At 34.8% G+C, this 18,940-nt stretch overlaps 1 pseudogene; it reads right to left on the reverse strand.

Annotated features, from left to right (window-relative positions):
- Positions 1–16,192: 16,192 nt before the first annotated feature.
- On the reverse strand, positions 16,193–16,800 carry LOC113831581 (annotated as a pseudogene).
- Between the last annotated feature and the right edge of the window lie 2,140 nt (positions 16,801–18,940).

The raw sequence follows: 18,940 nt of genomic DNA on the forward strand, positions 1-18,940 counted from the left end.
TGGAAACTGAAACCAGGGCTTTGAGAAAGCTATGCAAATACTTCATGACTGAGCTACACACATTCGTGCACGCGCATGCACAAGCTACTTCAGTTAAAGATACAAAAGATGAGGTAGAATATTTCAATATTCAAATACAGCCTGATATTTCCATAGACACTTATTATCACTCATGAAACTCAGGCGCACTGGAAATAATTAGGTACAGTTGAGAGCTTCCAAGAAGATCTTGTTTTTATTCTGTTTTGTTTTCATGAAACTCTGAAAAGGAATTTCTTTGACAGCTTCTCCACTGAAATATTCTACGTGATTGTTTAAATGGTAGTTACCACAATTAGTGTCTTCTTTGTATATTTTGAAATGTGTTTGCTTCACAGAATCTGGTAGTTTGGAGTTTCAGCCAAAATAATGTCAACACATTTATATTTTAAGTGATTTTTCTTGGCCTTTGGGAAAGCTAACTTATTCAAACAAAGCCTCCATTAAAACCATTTCTCTTCAGAGTTATTCTGTCACAATTGACCCAGGTTGTCTCACAGTGATAAGCTGCCTACCTCACTCCAATCTTTATAAGTAAAAATGTACTATAAGTTTTCATATTTTACCAGATAGAACATAACTATAAGAATTTCCTAAGAAAACTTTCAATCATGTTAATTTTCAATTTCATACTCATAATCTTTGATTTCAGCATGAATGAACTTGCTAAAATACTTAATGCTCAGTTTTGTAACAATAGAAACACATGTCAGTGCTCCAGAGAAATGATGACTTATCTGTTTCTCACATTGCAGTACTCTGAATTTCTAAACTAAGAACCAAGATTGCCTGGTTATTGGCACTCTGGGATTCACCTCAAAAAAAAAAACAAACAAACAAACAAAAAAAACACTTTCAAAGTATCTCTCATGTACTCTCATGCAGTTCTAGAATGATCCTTCCAAATTGAAGGAAAAATACATATTGATCAATTTTTCCTCCTCAATCATCAAACCTAGGAAACAGAGGTAAACAAATTGAAAGTAAGCATAAGGCTTGGCATAGGGTATTACATTTCCTAATAACTCACTGAGCGTGAAATTTTTCCTTCCTTACTTCACTCTGTTATGTTATGCATCAGAGTTCATAAGGAGGGAGAAGAGGGGAAGGGGGAGACTGACCTCTGGGGACAGAAGCAGCAGGAGAGAAAAGAAAGGAAAAGAAAGAGTAGGGGAGGCAGACAGACAGAGAAGCAGAGAGAAACAAAGGGACAGACAGAGAGGAGAGAAAGATGGAAGGTAGGCAGGGCCCTTTTCAAAGGGAACATAGTGAATGTGCACAGGTGGTGCTGTTAGTGGCTGCAGCTGAGGGTGTGTCCTGTCAGAACCCCAAGGACAGGCTAGGACAGATGTCTGATTGCTAACATCTCCCTTTTCTCTACCTTCCGGATCCCTGGTTCTTTCTTCCTTCCCTCACATCCATTCATTTTTGGTCCTTATTTTTCTTTTGTCCTTTTCATTGATGAAAACTGAATCTACAGTCTTTCACATGCCAAAGAAGCACTTTACCACATAGCAACCCTTCAAAATGATTTTACAGATTGGTAAAGTTAATATCGTGGATAAAATGTAACTTTGAAGTCATAAAATATATTATTGTTCAATAATAGAGAGAATCTGACATTTCTTACATTGTAGTCTGGGTGCATGTCAAAAATTTATGCTGTATTGAGTAGTATTCATAGTGGATTTTTGCCATAAAAATGTGTAATTTTTTATCCTTTTTTATCATTATAGCCCTTCAAACTACAGCAAAGAAGCTGCAGGAGAAATCAGCCTAGTAACTGATTATGTACTAAAACACTCTTATTGACTTTTAGCATACTTATTCAAGGTAAGCGACCCACTGGTCAAAATTCCTCCTGTTGTATTTATGGCTGAGATAAAAGCCATCCACTCATTGCTGGAGTATGGCCCAACTTATACAAGCTCCTGTTCCAAATAGGGATGTTCTTGGTATTTCTAATTCTCAAATCTACAGAGGTAGATTTCCAAATCTTTTTGTAGTCATTTCTGCTCATTTTCTCTCACCTACCCTGCCCTGAATCCCATCAAACACTCCCTATGCTGTTATTCCCATTTAACACTAAATACCATTGCATCCTATCTCCCAGACTTTGAAATGTCACCTTCCACCACAATGGTCACCTTACTAATTTTCCAATATCTCTTAGTATTCCAATGAAACACGTGTATCTGAAGATTCAAAACTAAAGTTCACAAATGAGAGAAAGCCTCTTACCCTAGGCGTTCCAGATCTGGGTCCCTCATTCAGAATCACTGTGTTGCGCTCCATCCACTAACCTGTGATTTTTCACAATTCAGTTTCTTAACAACTGAATGATAATACTACATCATGGAAATATGCCACATCTTAATTATCTATTCACCAGTAATGGAAGTCTAAAACAGCAATGAATGTTGATAAGAAAATATTTCTATACTAAGATTCAGAGTGCCTACATACATGCTCAAGTGTGGTATGATGTGGTAGATACATTTATAGCTTTTGGAGGATTCTTCACACTGATTCCCATAGTGGCTGTTAGTATTCAGGCACCTGAACAGGCCTGCCCTTGGTGTTCTGACAGGATACACCCTCAGCTGCAGCCACTAAGAGCACCAACTGTGCATATTCACTCTGTTACCTATTAAAAGGACCCTGCCTGTAAAGGAATTATAATAGGATACGGAGTAAGAATGGTATTGGTTATTAATTGTAGAAGATTACTTACATGGAAAACCCGGGTTTCGACTCCCAACTGGAACCTCAAAAAGAGCCTGTCTCTCCTCTCTCATGCCCTCTAGGATCCTGTGACCACACCAATCTGGTATAGGGTAAGTAGACATTCTCCCTACACCTGCCTAGTTCCCATATTCCTTTCTCTGTGTCCCCTCCCCACTCTCCCTCTCTCCCTCTCTCTCACCTTCTCCCCCTCCCACTCTCCTTCTCCTTCTCCCTCTCTCCCTGTCTCCCTCTCTCTCTCTTTCTCTTCTACCACTTTTGTGACCAGGGACTGGTCTCTGGTTCCATCTCTGCCCCTTCTCTCTCCTCTTACAGTAAACCTCCTATGTGAGACTTGTTGTATGTTGTGACTTCCCTTCTTGGCTTTTTTTTTTAATTAAATCAATGGCTACATGGATTTGTGCTCCCGCCATAGAATGTATGTTTTGCCTCACATCCATAGGAGTACTTGCCATCATTAATTTTTCTTATCCATTCTTAATCAGGGTAGGTAGAAAGCTCAACATTTTAATTTGATTTCCCCATCTTGGACATGCAGAATATCAGCCAGAGTCATTCATATTTCATCTTTTGATAACTCTCTGTTTAGTTCCTTGCCCCACTTTTAACTAGATTATTTCATTGATATTCAGTATTTGGGGTCTTTTTATATTCCAGACACTGAGGAGATGCATAATTGATTTTTTCCATCTGTAGTCTCTGCTTCACTCAAATAATTCTCTGTTTATTTGCTATACAGACACATTTATTATTTATTTATTTTAGTTTCATTGGGTCCCACATATTAATTATTATTCTTACTGTCTGATCTACTAACTTCTTGCTTATAGGTCTTTTACAGTGTCTTTAAGTTAAAATGTATTTGTTAGTTCTCTCTCAGATTTGTTTTTGACTTCAACTTCCCATAGCTTTGAAATTAGACACCATCATTTTCTTAGTTAGGGTTACTACTTCTATAACAAGACATCAAGAGCAGAAGGAAATTGGGGAAAGATGGATTATGTGACTTAAACACTTCCATATTGTAGTATGTCACTGAATGAAGACATGACAGGAACTCAATCAGGACTGAAACCTGGAGACAAGTGCTGATGCAGAAATTTTAGAAGGATGCTATCTTAGTCATAATTGCTTGCTCATCCTGCTTTCTTACAAAACCAGGATCACTTACCAAAATTGAATCAAGAACAGATAAGCAACTTAAACAGACCTATAACCTCTAAGGAAATAGAAGCAGTCATCAAAAGTCTCCCAACCAAAAAAAGCCCAGGGCCAGATGGATTCACTGCAGAATTTTACCAGAAATGTAAAGAAGTGCTAATACCAATACTCCTCAAACTGTTCCACAAAATAGAAGCAGAAGGGACATTGCCAAACTCTTTTTACAAGGCTACAATAACCTTGATACCCAAGCCACACACAAAGACACAACTAAGAAAGAGAACTACTGACCAATATCCCTCATGAACATTGATGCAAAAATTCTCAATAAAATCCTAGCAAATCAAATACAAGATCATATCAGAAAAGTCATCCACCATGAACAAGTAGGCTTCATCCCAGGGATGCAAGGATGGTTCAACATATGAAAATCTATCAATGTAATCCACCATATAAACAGACTGAGAAAAAAAACCACATGATCTTACAAACTCCCTACGAGTGCCACACAGAAATGGAAATTAGGAATAGTTTATAGTCACATGGCACAACTGACAGTTTTGCAAATATCTGTGCTGCTGTCACTTTGTACAACACCTATTATGCATCCTATCTGAGATTAAATATTATTTGAATATGTGAATGTGTAAGCATGAATTTGATGTATTATAATCACAGCTACTAAATCTAGAAGTATTTTCTTAATTGAGGTTCTTATCTCTCAGATGGCTTTAGCTGGTGTCACAGTACAAAAGTATCCAGCATACTAGTATATCTGTGTTTTTTCTATTTTTTCCATGTGCATTTTTGAGTATACAAGTGCATGTGTTTGTATAGATGAGCATGCACAGGTGTGAGCTTGCAGAAGGAGACCAGAGGCCAATCTTTGGTGGTGTTCCTCAGGAGCCAGCTGCATTGCTGTTTGAGACATAGACTTGCCCTTTCAGTTTGGATGGATGGCCCCTGAGTCACAGGGATCTTCTTGTCTCCACCTCCTTAATGCTGTGATTCATCCGACATCACACTTGCCTTTTATGGTTGTGGGTATCAACTCAGGTCCACAAACTTGTACAATGAGCATGTCAATCACTGAAGTGTATCCCCACCTCTGAATTTTATTATATGTTCATAATTTGCACTATGAGGCAATTTTTAAGTTTTCCTAAAAACCTCCTTTTGTCCCTTTTTAATGTTATGGTAGCAGTCAAAATTCTTCCAGGATTGAACACTAAAGTGTGTTGGTGCTGCATATTTACATATTCTTGAAAAGATGGTTTCCTTCCAGATTATCATACATCTCATTTGTGAACTAGAATCTCATGAGAGATTTCTCTAGGAATATTTCTGTGCCAATCAAATGTTTTCAAAAACCATTGTGAGTCACTTTCTACTAAATGAGTGTCAAAGCTGGCATGTCTTTGGCTCCCTCTGAAAAGTTTCTAGATGTAGTAGCTGTTATTATAATACATCAAATTCATGCTTACACATTCACATATTCAAATAATATTTAATCTCAGATAGGATGCTTAATAGGTGTTGTACAAAGTGACAGCAGCACAGATTTTTGCAAAACTGTCAGTTGTGCCATGTGACTATAAACTATTCCTAGTTTCCATTTCTGTGTGGCACTCGTAGGGAGTTTGTAAGATAATGGGGAAGAGGAACTCAACCCTTCCATCAAAATAAAGGATCATGCTATAAAAATCAAAGATTATGAAGCTCTTTATATAAAGCAGAGATGTCCCTGTTTTTATACAATGCAATTAAAGCAAATGACTCCTCAGCAACTGAAATCCCTTTGCAATGCAGTATTCTTTAATTGACTAGTCAATCAGTTTCACTTTAACAAATTCTTCTTGTCTTTCTGTTTTTGTGGTGGACTGTGTAGGAACTGGAATGCTCTTATGGTATCTCTTCTTTTAGTATTCTTTTCAACTAAACTGCTGTAATATGTACCCAAATGTGAGTGTTCAATGCTCCTAATATTAAGTAACTATTATGCCCATCCATAGTGTTTTTGGAATTTCCTATTAGCAACTGAAAATACCAGGCTTGGTGTCACCCATTTCCTTACTGAGAAAATTGAAAACAGAATATTTGCTAAGAACTAACTACTCTTGCTAAACTGGATTTCCTTAGAACACAAGAGCTACAAAGTACCAACAGTATATAATATGCCACTATATGTCATCTTTCCATTAGTTTACTTAATCATATAAATAATATAAAATGTGAGTTGCAATACAGTAATGGCATATATGATATGTGTACATGATGTTTTATATAGACACACATTTTCCCCAACGATATTGTGGTATTTGAAAGTTATATCTATGATTGATAATTTCCCAAGGATCTAAATCCAGTATAATAATGTCATTATATTCACCTGTGTATTGTTGTAGTTCTATATTTTTCTGTGCTGAACTTTTTATTAATCATACACTTAAATATTTTCTATATGTACTATTCAAGAATGACTTTACTGTCAGCCAATTGCATATTAGTTTGTTATTATTTCAACAGTTATGACAAACATTTTGGGAAGTTTGAGGATTTCTCAATCCTTCTAAGTAAGAAGAAATTTATTATTGACTACATTTCTTCAGAGGTATCAGTGTGGCCATAGAAACAAACCTTCAAATAGTAATATGGAAATAATCTCTATATGGTCCACCTGAAAGGGGATTTTGAATATCTGTTTGTGTTATTTATGTTTTTTCTTCTACTTTTAAAACATCACCATGGGTATAGCTGTTGTGTAGTTATAGAAAATTCCTTTGTAAACGCTTCATTGGATTCCCTGATGCCATAATTCACCCAAAGGAATAAAGTTCAACCACTGAAAGCATGATATTCCCAGCCTTGCACTCCTTCTATGTATAAGTCTGCTTCCAGAGTCATTGTTTTCATTAGTTTTATGTCTGCCATTTGAAGAGCTACTGTGCTGTGGGAGCTATTGGTACAAATCAACCACCGTTAAATTTTATTGCATTTTATTATTGCATAAGTGTTATGCCAATAACCATATTGAAAGAAAACTATTGGTGTTTAACATGTAACAAATCCCAAGCATAATGCGATTTGAAACCTTCATTTAACGCATGAGTAAACATTGTTTCACAGGCACAGTTGACTTGAGAAAGAACCAGCTCAATTTTACTTGTGATAAAAAAAAATGCTCTGATAAAAAAGATATGCTCAATCTATTATCTGGCCTCATATCTGTCACTGAAATGGAAATAAGCAGTTCATGCATAAAAATAGAGCAGAGAAAGCATGGCAAGGCTATAGAAACTCAATCACACTAAAACACACATTATTTTGACATTTTAAATAGATCATGTTAAGCTTTTCTTTCTTTTTTCTGTCTAGCAGAATTTACTAAAATGAGAAAGAAAGCATTCACATGGTTCAGAGGCAAAACTTCATTATGCAATTATATCAATTCCTTTGAGATCACTGATCTCAGATAGTTTTGATTTTTGCACTTCTGTGGTGCTAATAAATGCAGCTCAGCCAATGATTCATGCCCCAGATTTAAGAATTTTACATTTCATGTGATTGAGAAGTGAGAGAAGCATAGAGAGATTTAATTACATCACACTCCATTCTAATGGAAGAAGGAAAGTCAAACCCACAGTGATACATCTGAGGATGCTAAATTATGGTCCACTGAACCAGTCTTTTCCATGCTTTATAAGGTATCATCTTGGCTACTTTCAGTTTCAAAAATCCATCACAAAAAAGGTATTTTAAATTTTAAAAATGCAGTGACTAGAAGACATGTTTTAGCACTTTCAGATGTTTCTATAACTCTGAAAATTATTTTTCCAGGTAAGTAAAGCAATTCCAATATACATATTCATGTTTTTCTCCCCAGTAGATCAGGCCCTTCCCTGAAATTTAAGAATGTTCCAGGAAGTGGGACTAACTATCACTGTTCCTTTCAAATGCTAAAAGATAAGTACAATTTCCAAATGCCATATCATTCTTTATGAGATCTGTTGGAATTAGGTACTTTACCTTAGTTTGAGCTGTAGAAACTACAATGGAAAAAAAGGTATTCTGAAAATTTAAATATGGTTCAAGAAAACTCATAGAACGCTATTTTCAGTAAATACTTGAAAACATCAGCTACTAACAGGCATGTATATATTCCTTACCGTGTGTGTGTGTGTGTGTGTGTGTGTGTGTGTGTGTGTGTGTGTGTGTGTTTGCTTCTTCAGTTGGTTGGTTGTGTTTTTGTGTTGACATGCATGTCATGTCATTGATGTAGACATCAATGATGAGCTTCAGGGGTTGGTCCCTCCCCTGTCTCTTGAATGGTGACTCCAGCTGTTCTCTGATGTTCAGGCAATGATAGCAGGCCTTTGAACTTCTTCGATTATCCTTTCCCTACTTCTTGTGTCATCATAGGCACATATGATCCCAGCCTGTACATGAGTAGATGTTGGGATAGACACTTGGGTTCTCATGCTGGCATGGCAAGCAGGTCTGCCAGTGAGTTTTCTTATCCTTAAATACTGATGGTTTCAATGCCATTTTAGCTCATAACTGCAAAATTTTTCATTCTTTCTCATTTAAGCCAAATAGAATACAGATGACTCAGACAAGGGATAAAGTGAAAATAATAGCTATGTGAAAGCCAGTGTTGTAGAATGTGTCTTGGGTTTCCAAAATGTACAATGATACAGTAATTCTTCCACTTCATTAAACTATTCATGTGATCTCAGGAGAGTTGTCACAGTGTACTGCCTTTCCACTCCATGAGAGAAAACAAAAGTTTTCTCATGGGAAAAATTCATCATGTGCTATCTCTATTAATGTATCTAATTAATTTTATCTTATTGTGAAGCATATCTAGTAGTATTAACTTAGATAATGCAACCCCTTCCTTTCTTCTAAATCAATGTGCCCAAGATATAACAGAAAGAGTGTGGTTGAAAATATGGAATTGAATTTCAACTCAAATTCTTTCCTTTGGAAGGAAGGCAAGTAGCTATATATAAGATGAGGCTCATCATTGGGAGATTTAACCAAGAGATGAAACTACCCATAGCAAGGACCTGACTTATATTGGTGACATATGATTAGTTTAGAAAGAACAAGAAGAGACAATTCATGCAGGGAGATTTTTTGTGCCATTCAAAATTAGGCAACAAGATGAAGAAAAGGGAATTCTGATAGGTGAAGGGATACAAGAAAGGCAGGCTATAAACATAAGGTTGACTTTGTTTACTGTGTATACAATAACCACATGTGAACATGAGGAATTAAAGAGGGAAAGAAATGCTGGTTACTTTTCTGGAAATATCTTCTGTTTATTGAAGTGTCTATTCCCAGGGTACATGTCTTCACTTTGAGGTCTAGAAATGAAAGACAATTACATATAGATATGTGACTACCCCTGTTGTCATCAGAGAGCCTTCATCTAGTAACTGATGGAAACAAATGTAGACACCCACTGCAAACTTTAGGCCAAGCTCAGGGAATTCTGTTGAAAAGAGGGATGAAGGATCACAGAAGCCAGAGAGCTCTAGGACATAACAAAAAAACCCACAGAAACAACTAACATTACACATAGGAATTGACAGAGTCTGAACCATCAACTAGGCAGCCTACATGGGACTGACCTAGGCCCTCTGTATATGTGACAGCTGTGTAACTTTATCTGTTTTGGGGACTGCTAATAATGGGAGCAAGGGCTGTCCCTAATGGTTTGGCTGGCTCTTGGGAACCTATTCCTCAGACTGATTGCCTTTCCCAACCTTAATGCAACAGGAGGTGCTTAGTCTTATCGTCATTTGATATTCCATACTTTACTGTGGGAGGCCTGATCTTTTCTGAACAGAAATAAAGGAGGAGTGGATTGGGTCTGGGGTGGTGTAAAGGGTAGTTTGGGGGACAAGGAGAGGAGGGAGGGGATACTGTGGTCCAGATGTAAAAATTTCCAAGTCAGTGTAGCCTGCATTCATTAGAAGCACATTCCAAAATCATGTTGCAAGGATACAATGTAGTAAACATAAAGGCAAAGCTTTTCATACAAAGAACAGAAGATGACATTAGACTACTTGGCATTTCCTTTACATCCATCAGTAAAAACCTTTTGTTAGCCAACTAACTCAAAGAGAACACCAATGAGGAATATAGGGGAAATAGAAGTTTTATAATGTATACATTATTTTTTGGAAACCTAAGTACTTTTACTCAAAAATCATAGTAAAACTTACATATTTTTCCAGGTCTATAATAATTTAAGGATAATCTCAACTAATTGTATTAATTACTTTTCTGTTCCTGTGATGAAATACCTAATGAATACAACTTAGAGGAGAAAAGGGCTTATTTGCTGGCAAGGTTGGAGAGAGACAGTCTATTATGATACTATTGACAGAGCAGCAGGCAGGAAAAGCATGACCTCAGGGAGTTGTCTGATCACATTTCTATCTTCATGTAGAGAAAGAAGACAGTAGCTGGGTCCAAGGTATAAAATCTCAAAGCCTGCCAAAAACTTCCTCCAGCAAGGCACCACCTTTTCAGGGTACTATAATTCTCTCAAAACAGCTCTACCAATGGGGAACAAAGTGTTCAAATACTTGAGTCTATAGAAGACATTTTTTTTTCATTTAAGATAGCTCCATATTAAAAAAATGCACATGTAACATATGTGTGAGAAGAAGTATTTTTTCATATGTCTTTTACTTACAGCATTCACTCATTCTAAAAATTTGTGTCACATCAGTAGTTTTCTATGTTGGTTGAGGATACTACACAGTTTTTTAAACTTCCCTGCCTCCATATTTTTGCATATTTGCTATTAAACATTGATGATTTCCTGTCTTCCTTGTACACATGTATGTATTTATATATTTACAGCTTGAATGGGAAGAGAGAAAAAATAAAGATTACATTGGAGAAGATCCTTTTATATCTTATTTGATAAATGTTAATGTATTACCAGGAAAATTTAAAAAGTATCCTTATAACTTTGCTATTTTAATCAATTTGTATGTTAATATGTTGATTTATCTATTAGATACATCTTCATGATTACCAAAACATGAGCTGAAGAAGAATTACACCAATCAACATGCCAATGTGGACAAAAAATGCCAAACAAGTCTACCCAAAAAACTGCAGACAAGAGAGAAAAATCTGATGACAGGAGAAACAGACTTCTCCAGGAAATAGCACATGAATAGGAATTCAATACCAAATGTCCAACCCTGAAAAAAATACATACAAGGAACATTGTACAGACTGAGCAGGTCATATTTAGGAATATATATGTATATGCATATACATATAATAGAAAGAGTCTATGGAACTGAAATAGCAAGGAGGGGTTATGGAGGTATTGGAGAGAGGAAATGAAAGAAATGAATGTACAATTATATTATAATCTCAAAAAATCATAGCTAGTAAATTTATAACATTTCAGTTTCATTTGCAAAGGTATTGAAGGTCTTGTCTTTTCATTGTAAAAGTTATAAAGATAATCTAATATCAAAATCTGGCAGGAAGTATAAACTAACATGAATGTTTTAGTTATAAATGTACTATATTATGATATGTTCCAATGCCATGATAGTTAAAACAAAATGAGTACTACACTGTGTTGGTAACTATAAATCTTTCTGCCAAGCCGCCTGAGCCCTGCTGCCATGTGGACACCCAAAGTAACACACAGAAACTTATATTAGGTACAATGCTGCTGGCCAATGACTAGGCTTTCTCAATCGATATATTTTATAAAGATTTATCTTAAAAAGGATACTGGTGGAATGCATCCTCTTTCTGGGATCACATGGTGGCTCCACTGACAAGAAAGGAGGAAGAGAGCGATTTCCTGCTTTACCCTGCTTATATTCTGAGTCTGCCTGCTATGTCACTTTTGTGCCTGGATCACAAGACTTCTTTTTACTACATTTCCCAGAAACCTCCTCGACTCTTAGTACTGCCTAACTTGCTTCCCTATTGGCCAACATACAGAGACTTGTATTAGATACAATGCTGCTGGCCAATGACTAGTCTCTCTCTCTCTCTCTCTCTCTCTCTCTCTATCTATCTATCTATCTCTCTATCTATTTGTGTCCTACAATTTTAATGTATTTATTTTTTATTAAGAGAATACTTTATTAGTTTTTGTAATCAAACCCATGTAGATAAGACCTTACATATTTAATACAGTGCAATACCCCTGTACAAATGGGAAAAAATTAAGTTCAACATTTCTAGACCAATATGGCTGTTAATTTCTGTACAATGCCAACTCAACATGGTTAACTGGGATACTTTTTTCCAAAGTTGACAGCACAGCTAAAGTTTCCAAAAATTCAAATTATATATATATATATATATATATATATAGATAGAGAGAGAGAGAGAGACCAATAATAGCAGTATGTTATGCATCAATAGCAGCAACAGCTTTTCAAGGTTCTGCAGTCATTTGAACAAAATTGTAGAGATATCCAGCACACTCCATTTAAAAAAATAATCAACAAAAAAAGTAAAAAACAAAATTCCAGAAAACAGCACAGTTCTGTTACTCTTGTGGTACCTGGCACCATTTTTTTTTAAATTAGCTTCTCAATCATCATCTGGAAGGAACCCATTCTGAGCAACATCATTAAAAACAGCTCTGATAAAGCATGGTCACTGCTATGTATCATAAAGCAGGTCCACATATGAGTGAGTACATATCATGTTTATCTTTTTGTGATTGGGTTACCTTGCTCAGAATGGTTTCTTTGAGTTCTATACATTTTCCTGCAAATTTCAGGATTCCATTGTTTTCTTTCTGCTGACTAGTACTCCATTGTGTAAATGTACCACATTTTCTCTATCCATTCTTCAGTTGAGGGGCATCTAGGGTGCTTCCAGTTTCTGGCTATTACAAATAATGCTGCTATGAAAATGGTTGCTCAGAGTCATCTGAGGCATGTGACCTGCATGCCGGACCATGTTCGGCAGTGGCAGGTTCTGAACACGGAACACCCAGAGGCAGCCTGGCCTCCATCTGCAGGCCCAGGTAGGCCAGGAGCTGTTTCCAACTCCTTTTCATCATCGCTGCTCAGAGCCAATCTACATATTTTATAAAGACTTATCTTGTCGAGGATGCTGGTAGAATACATCCTATTTGTAGGATCATATGGTGGTTCCACAGAGAAGAGAGGAGGAGGAAGAGAGCGATTACCTGCTTGTCCCTGCTTATATTCTTAGTCTGCTTGCTATGTCACTTCCTGCCTGGATCACAAGACTTCTCTTTGCTACATTTCCCAGAAACCTCCTGGACTCCTAGTCCAGCCTAACTTGCTTCCCTATTGGCTAACAGTACTTCATTTATCAACAAATAAGACAAACATATACACAGGACCTCTCCAATCACTGTGTCTTTTTAAATTAATTTTTATTTACATTAAAAAGTATCTTATTTTGCATAGCAATCCTAGTCCCCTCTCTCTCCTCCCTCCCATTCCTCCCCACCAGTCCCCCATCCCACCCTGCCATCCTATGCTCAGGGAGGGTGAGGTCTCCCTTGGGGGGGACATCAAAGTCTGTTACATCATTCCTTGAATTGAAATTTTATATATCTTGATATAAAGATCTAAGTGATATTTGTGTTAAGAATATAGTACTAATATATAGAATAGATAAGTTGTAAACTAGAATTATATATTCAGATTTTTTGGAAAGCTGCATTTTTATCTCATTTTCACTTACAGGTTTGTAACTAAAATTCATACTCATAGAACCACTGTAATTCATGCCAAATTGTCATCCTTCCTGACTATGTTGTCAAACAAACTAGACTTACTAAAAAGTTACTCTTAGTACTTCCCATAACTGATAACTCTTATTTCAAAGTTCACACAAATGCGTTCTTCTCAAAAGGATACATTGAAAACTATGCACAGATATAACTCCACTCATCCCATTTACTGCCTTCATATTTCATAGTTATAAGTACAGACCCTAAATTAGCTCTCTAGAGTTTGATTGTGTTCAAAATCCAAATTCTGTTACATACATCAACTTTTTCTTTCCTGGTCGATTTACAAAATAGGAATATTCTCAATTTAAGTAATTAAAATAGAAAGTAACTTTTAAGGGGCAGGTGTTATGCACCATTTTGTAATCACTTCCTATGGAGAAATTTCCATAGGAAGTGAATAGGAGATAAGACAGACAGGCATAATGGAAGGATTAAGAAGTTATATGAGGTGGTTCAAGGGTTTGATTGCCTGTTACATCATGCTTTATTAACAACACAATAAACTTACCACAGCCTTTGAAATTACCCCTTCAAGTTTGAAATTTTGGATCTTTAAAAATTCACACTTTCTAATTATTTTAATTGACATATAATGACATGTATGTGTGAAGTACAGTATGATGGCTTTGTGTGTTTATGCACTTAGAAAGATTAAATCAAGCTAATTCTCATATCTACCACCTCAACCTCTTATCACATCTCTGAGGTGAGAATATTTAAATTTTGCTCTTTAAGAAATTTTAGAATATATATCACATTTTAATGTTTAACTGATACTTTCAAACTTAATCATTTTTTCATTTTTCTCATTTCCACACCAGCTTCTGATACTATCATTCTCCTTTTTGTCTGTATGAGATTGACATAAATTTGTTGTTTCTGCAGAATTGGGCAATACATTTTTATGGGTGAATTTTATTCTTTCACAATTGATCATCATGCTTTTGAGACACCCCAGTTTCTTCTGTTTCTCTCCCTCCCATACCAGCTCCCCTTCTCTCTAGAAACATATTTCACTTCTTTATTTATTTGAATTATTTTAGTGTTCCATAATGTTTTCCTCAGGACTTCTTATGAGATCCTAATTTTGGGCATGGCCATCAGAGATAAGATGTGAATGTACATACTAATGAAATTAATTTCAATATAGTTTAATGTCAAGTGTCATGTTGCATTATCTTTTCTCATCATTTTACTTATATTTCTAACAAATCAACTGCTGTCCCTAGCATATTTATCTATAAATAACAGCCAAATTTAACCTATGTTGCTAAATTTTCTGAAAGTTACATAAGAGTTGTGTCTAATTTACAGGTCTGGTTTCTACCTAGTGAATGAACATGTTAATGAAAATCCTGAGACTGAACATTGTTTTTATGTTTCTTCTAAGTGGTTTTGTTAATATTCTTATTTCTGGAATGTTCATATGTGCAACAACTTTGTAGTGAGCATGTGATTAGATTCCAGATGTATTACTCCATTCATTGTAATTATTACATGTTTACAGTAGTGGATTGGATGAGTTCTCAGAGAGAGAGGTCTCCTCCATGCCAGAGTAACCTCAGCCATAGTGCACAGGCCTTTTCAGTGTGCACTCGTGCTATCCATTCTGGAAAAATGAATTGTGAGTGATTATACAATATTATAGAGCAAATGTATAATGTTTACTGTCAAACATTCACTTATTTTTCAAAATAGTATAAATCCCACAAAAGTAGTTTATTTATACAGGGTGTATGTTTGGGACCAGAGAAATGAGTGTCAGAATATCATATTTTTATATTTTATGGTCTATTAAACACTAAAATCTTTTAATTATTTTATTCTATGTATATAGGAACATATAACTTCTTATTCTTCTGTTATGAGTTGCCCTAAGCAAATATGTTGAGAAATGTAAAAGCATTTATTGGTGTAAAACCCTGACAAAAAGGATGTTAATAAGATTTTTAAGGAACAAAGGTTTAATATAACATTTAAAAATACAATTTTAGAGTCTAAATGTATATTTAGAGTCTAAAATAAATTTTAAAAATAGGTAGTATCTTTAGACATTTCCATGATGGTTTGCCCAAGCTTTGTAAATGTGGATTATAGGTCTTGGCAAAAGCAAGCATGGTAAACATTTTATTCTAATGATCACTCTCTCTTCCACTCTCTCATCTCCCCCACCCTCTTATATGTAAGAAGGGTATGGAAAACTGAAGAATTAAGCAATAGTCAAGATAGAATACTCTGTGAATTGTAGGAAGCCTAAGGGAGGAGATCAGGTACCCCATCCCTATTATAAACAACAATGTCAGAACACACTGGCACAGTTCCCTGGAGAATGTCTCTATAGGTCTAAGAAATGTATACACTACAATTCATATTAACATCTGAGAACTCACTTTGTTGTTTATTTTGAAGTTGCAGCTATTCTTAAAATCAAGACAAATATCATTTATAAAAATCCAAAAAGTGTATTTAACTAACTGAAAACAGAAATGTGGTCAAAGAAAGAAAGACAAATTTCATCTTGTAAGAATTAGAAGTGAGGGTCTCCATAATCAGCTGGTATCTATGGTTAGAAACACACATGATAGGAACTTCAGGTATCTTCTGTATGATTCATTTGGGGTCCCAGTCAACTGTGACCAATATAACAATGTAACTGTTCTGAGTTATTCTCTGTACCAAGCAGTCAACAGTATGGGACCCTTAGTGTATGCATGCTCATCATTCAAATAGTGTATCCTTGGTGACCCTTAGTGCCACTTGATAGTTCTGTCCTAACAACTCAGTTTCAGTCATTACACAATCAGTTATACAAGGGATACACTAGGCATACAGACAGTCCATCAAGACTGCACCAAGTATGGTTTTACTTTCATGTAAAAGTTGATGAATTTGATATCAATGATGGTGTGGTAAGAGTGACCCAATTGTGTGTTATACTGGAAGAGTAAGCAGTTTCCTCTGGTGCTCTGGATCTTTCTTTTCTTTCTTCTTAACTTTAATCTACCCTTTTATTTAAGTCTTGCATCCTTGGGCATTCACTTCATAGTTGCTTATTTCATTGTTTTCATTTGTTTCCCTAGCCTCATGCAAAACTCCTGTTACTTCTGGAATCCTGAAGACTCAAGTGTAAAATTATCAAATGTTCCAACTACTGCTTTAAGTCCCCTCTCATCCAATACCAGATCAGTTGTCAGCTATGTGGTAATATTTTTGAATCTCTTTTACTTCCCTCTATGAATGCTTCAGGATATGAATTTTAAAGTACACTAATGAAGGAAAATGCTGGCTGTGTTCAACAAAGTAAGAACCTATGACAGATGTATTTCTTGCAAATAAAAAGAGCATTTTGCTAATTGTGTCAGTTCTTAATTTTTTTTAATTTTGTTATGTTAATGAAGTAATGAAATGTTAATGTTACTCCTAGTAAAGTTTTGGTTTGAGTTTCATAGGTAATAGTTGCATATTACATGATTAATTTTAATGCTAAATATTAACAAATATGTAATTAATTATGTTAATAGGTTAGAAGATGACCAAATATTTCTTCATGTTATGTAGAAGTTGTGCATTGTTAAAAGACTAATGTTCAATATGGTCCTCGCTGGTTTTCTAATCTGTTATTAAGGGCATTTAAGAATAATGCACATTATAATTGCTTAGTTAAATTAATTTTGAAATTGTACTTGACTATTATACATTAATACTTACTATGTGACTCTGCTTTTAAATATACAATCTTATTTTATAATGCCCCTGATGACAAGAATTGTAAACTCAGTAGAATTAAAGCTTAATAAACTAACAAAGCATTTTTCTTGTACAATTTTAATCATTACCAAATGTTGTCATTCTTTTTACAATTCTATTCGATTACAATTGAAAGCAGGGTTAAATAGAATAAAGTCTTGATGTTTCTTTGTGGTTAATTCTACAGCTTATTTAAAATGAATTGGGAAATTTTTACTACAGAGTTCTTGGAATATGTGATGCATTCTCTACACTATTTCACAATTCTGCATTTCAAAAGTCATGTACACTGCATAGAATTATGCAAGAATATCTGTATTTTTCCAAAATGTAATATATTTAAAATCTGAATGTTACCCAGATAGATAATATTGCTGGGATGATGGCATTAATAACTGAGGACTTGTTGTTCTAATATCAACACCATAATTTGATATCACTATAATTTGATCTTTTATGAGCATTAAAATATTTTAGCCTGTTTTTATATCGAATAATGAAATTTTTCTTGAAATTTTACTGTGCTCACTTATATGAGCTTTTCTGAATTTTGCTCAAATATTATTTGTAAATAACAGATGTTAAAGGTTCAATCCACCAATTAGCATAAAGTGGTGTGTCGTTGCAAATGTTTACACATGTTAGGGACCAAACACCAACTTTTGAGAATGAGTTCAAAATAAGGCCAAATGGAAAGAAAACAAGATGCATTTAAGTGTTTGTTTAAATCGCTTATCCTTTCCCAAACAAATTATTGAAATACAACCTTGAGACAATGATCAGAAGAGTGTTAAAGGTATTTTATGTGAAGAAGATAAATTATATTTCTAAAACCTATTCAAATTTATGAAAGTTAAAGAAATTTCTTCAAAGAATTTGAGATAAAATTAATCAAGTAATATGCTTTCCAATTCTTCATTTATCTATAAACCACAGAAAAATCCCCGAACCCTAGTTTTCTTAGTTAATGAGGTTTATGTATCATTTTATATCAAGCTATTATTGTTTCAATCAACATCATATATATCAATTTTAAATTTTGGATTAAATTATTTCTGATTGTGGGGAATAGTATTGCTTGAACAATAGAACAAGGAAGCACTTTAAAATTAAAATAAGATTTTTTCTTAAACCCTATGAATTTGTTGGTTTATTTTATCATAAATGTTCAAAAGTTGGTGAAAAGATGCCTAGAAATTTCACAAAATTGAACAATGGAAAACTCTGGAATTTAAAGGGACATGGAATTGACATCATAATAAGGTAAAATACAAAAATACTTGTAAGGTTGAATAACCTTTAGGCACAAATATATTCTAAGAAAACCTATTTGGAAATTTTCTTTATTATAGTTCTTTAAATCTTAAGATATAAAATATATACTTGCATCACAATAATAATATACTTTATTTCATCTTTTAGAAATGCTTATATTGTGGAAAATTAAAAAAATAAATATGTTATTTT

This window comes from Cricetulus griseus, chromosome 2, assembly GCF_003668045.3.
Source record: "Cricetulus griseus strain 17A/GY chromosome 2, alternate assembly CriGri-PICRH-1.0, whole genome shotgun sequence".
NCBI classification, from domain to species: Eukaryota; Metazoa; Chordata; class Mammalia; order Rodentia; family Cricetidae; genus Cricetulus; species Cricetulus griseus.